Here is a 3,577-nt window from a genome sequence, read left to right as displayed (position 1 = left end):
CAACAGTGGGTTTAAAATATTCATGCTGTAAACAGATTTGTTGTCATCCAGGCCTTGTTGTTTCATTTATTGTACAGGCTGAGCAGATTTTGCATAATTCTTTAAGGCCCTAGGATTTTCAGAATGACCAATGAGCATTGGCTTCAACTGAAAGTCACCAGCTGCATTTGCCCCTAGCAAGAGAGTCAGTCTGTCCTTTGAAGCTTTGAAGCCAAGCATTGACTTCTCCTGTCTAGCTATGAAAAGTTGTAGAGGGCATCTTCTTCCTACATAAAGTTGTTTCATCTACATTGAAAATCTATTGTTTAGTGTGGCCACCGCCATCAACGATCTTAGCTAGATCTTCAGGATAACTTGCTGCAGCTTCTCCATCAGCACTTGCTGCTTCATCTTGCACCTTATCGTTCCAGAAATGCCTTCTTTTCTTAAACCTTATGAACCAATCTCTGTTAGCTTTAAGCTCTTCTTTTGCAACGTTCTCACCTCTCTCAGCCTTCACAGAATCGAAGGGAGTTAGGGTCTTGTTCTGGATTAGGCTTTGGTTTAAGAGAATGTTGCAGTTGGTTTGATCTTCCATCCAGACCACTAAAACATTCTCCATATCAGCAATAAGGCTGTTTTGCTTTCTTATCATTTATGTGTTTACTGGAGCAGCACTTTTAATTTTCTTCAAGAACTTTTTCAAATAACTTTGCATTCACAACTTGGCTATTTGGCCCAGGAGACCTTGCTTTCAGCCTGTCTCAGCTTTCAACATTCTTTCCTTGCTAGGCTTAGTTATGTTTCAGTCGACTTAGCTTTTCATTTTAACTGAGAGATATGCGGCTCTTCCCTTCATTTGAACACTTAGAAGTCACTATAGGGTAATTAATTGGCCTAATTTTAATATTCTTATGTCTCAGGGACTAGGGAGGCCCGAGAAGGGGGAGACAGATGGAGGAATGGCTGGTCAGTGGAGCAGAACACACAGCATGTATTGATTAAGTTCACCCTTTTATATGGACACCTGGTTCACGGAATCTCAAAACAATTATAATAATAACATAAAAGATCACTGATCAGAGATAATGATAACAGATATAATAAAGATGACAAAGTTTGAAATATTGTGAGAATCACCAAAATGTGACACAGATACTCAAGTGAGCAAAGGCTGTTAGAATAATGGCTTCAGCAGACTTACTTGACAAACCTTCAGTGTGTAAAAAATGCATTCTGTGAACTGTGATAATAAAGTATCATGAAATGAGGTGTGCCTGTACAAATGGATGAAAGATAGACACAGAACGGGTTATATTCACTCCTGTAGTACTTCTGTATTTTACAAGTACCAGAGCTTGTTTGACAAAAGAACACTCATTTCATGTTTGGCAAAATATCATGTATGTTCATATGCACGGAAATCTCTAGAAAACCAAACAACATTAACAGTCAACACGTATCTGTCACCCTCTATTGGAGGTTGAGCAAGCCTGCTCTTCCTTTCTTGAGTTGATACTTAATTGAGTAACAGATACCAGGCACATGAAGATAAAATTGTCCGCTTGGTTTCTGACAAGGCTGAACTGCAGAAGGTGATTTGATCTTTGTCTACAGACTCCATCAAATGCCCCCCTGGGATGAATGTGCCCACCAGTGTCAGGCAAAGCTGGACCACTATGACTCCCTCTCAGAGGCAGGTCATCTGGTTGGAAGGTATGTGCAACCTGAAGATAGCATTCTTTCTCAGAGAGCGAGAGAGCCAGCAGACCCAAAAGAGGCTGTGCCAAGTGTGTACAATTCCTTTTTCTGAATTCATCAGATAAAACACCACCACCCTCAGGGAAGAGTGACGAGCTAGATGAAAAAGAATAGATGTTATCTTCTAACAATTTTCCCAAGAGCAGAATGTTCTACTTTATGGGGGTAGAGCAGAATGTAGAGAAATGCAGCAGAGAGGTCCCACTAAAATGGCTTGTATGAAAGGTGACATGCTAAGCATTTCACATGGCAAGGTGACAGGTAGTTGGGTAGTCTGAGCCTAGAGACTCCATACAAAACCTCCAGGCTGTGTGGACACTTCCAGACCCAGAGGAAGAGTAGTCACAAAGGGCCAGCTTAGATGAAGGAACTGATCTCATCACCGGAGTTGTCACATACACATCACCACTGAAGCGTAAGTAATGCACCCTTCTCTCCACCTTTAAAGGGTCTGGGCAAAGATGTTCTAAAATGGAGGGAGTGTTTCGTGAAATTCTCTCCTCTGTGCAGCCTGTTTCCATCCAGGTTTCTCTAATTCTCTCAATATCCTGCAAGGTGGGCATGGTTGCTATCTTACGGATAAGACATTTAAGGCCCAGAGGGGTTCAGTAGTTCGCCCAAGACCACATAGAGCTACTAAGGGAATGGAGCCAGGATTGAAGGACTTTAGAAAGCTCCTTCACTTTTCACCTTATCTCATCGCCAAGTAGAGAATTCTCTCCCAAGAGCTCGAAACTGGCTGGAGAGTGTGACAACACTAGCTGATCTACACCTTAAGATTTTTCAGTGGGACGGGTTATGCAATCTATACATAGAGAAGGCCCATGGTGAGAGCTATGCATACGTGATGAATTTAGAATTTCTTTCTTTGACCGTTGCATCTGAGTGCCTAGAACAAAAATATGTTTCTTCTTTCATGAAATCAGAAAGAGGCCTTGTTAGCTATGTAATAGTCTTGAGTGTCAGGTAGTAATGAGAATACAAATCCATCAGCCATAAATCTCCAGAGCTTTTTTGTGATACGAGCTTGAGGGCCTGGTGCGTCACAGTTACAGGTCCTTGATGGGCGGAGAAAGCCTCAAGAAGAGAAAGTGTACTGAGCTGAGAGGTGACAGTGATGGATAACAGTGGAAGATGAATGCAGACAGGACTTGATAGAACTTGGGTGTGGGCATTTCTTTCATTTCTTATTTATTTAAAAATTCAAGTAACTAATGGTTAATTGATTTAATAAAGAGTTGTAATTTTATAGGAAGACGGAAGCCCATTCATTGCTGGGATTTTTGCCAGGCACTGTTCTTATATTATCCTTCTTAATCCTCATAAGAACCTACAAAAGTAGGCTACAACAGCTCTGTCTCTCTCTCTCTCTCTTTCTTTCTCTTTCTGATCTTTAGCACATAAAAATGTTTAGGCTTAAAAAAAGATTAGGTAACCTAAGTATACAGGTCTAAAACCCACATTCCTTTCAACATATAATACATTCCAAAAACTTAGCTTCTTAGAACCATAGAGTTACAATGAGCAGTTCACATATATTGTCTTCTTAAGCCGTCGCAGGACTACTTGGAGTTAGTCTTTATTTTGCTCACTTTGTAGATAATAAAGCTGAATCTCAAAAAAGTTACTTCTTACAGCCAGTAAGTATCAGAGTGGCAATTCAAATTCAGGTCTTCTGACACCCAGTCTCAAGCTCTGTCCCCACTGTTCCACTGAAATCAGTGACACATTCCTTTTCACCCACAGGAAGCCTTTCTGTGTGAGTCATGACTTCACATACAGAACAAAGCTGGCTGCCTAAGGACAGATGGGGGATTCTTGGGCTTAGACTATGAAA

Source organism: Cebus imitator, unplaced genomic scaffold (assembly GCF_001604975.1).
Source record: "Cebus imitator isolate Cc_AM_T3 unplaced genomic scaffold, Cebus_imitator-1.0 Scaffold77, whole genome shotgun sequence".
Classification (NCBI taxonomy): domain Eukaryota; kingdom Metazoa; phylum Chordata; class Mammalia; order Primates; family Cebidae; genus Cebus; species Cebus imitator.
The sequence above is the reverse complement of the archived record's forward strand: the minus strand, read 5'-3'. Positions refer to the sequence as shown.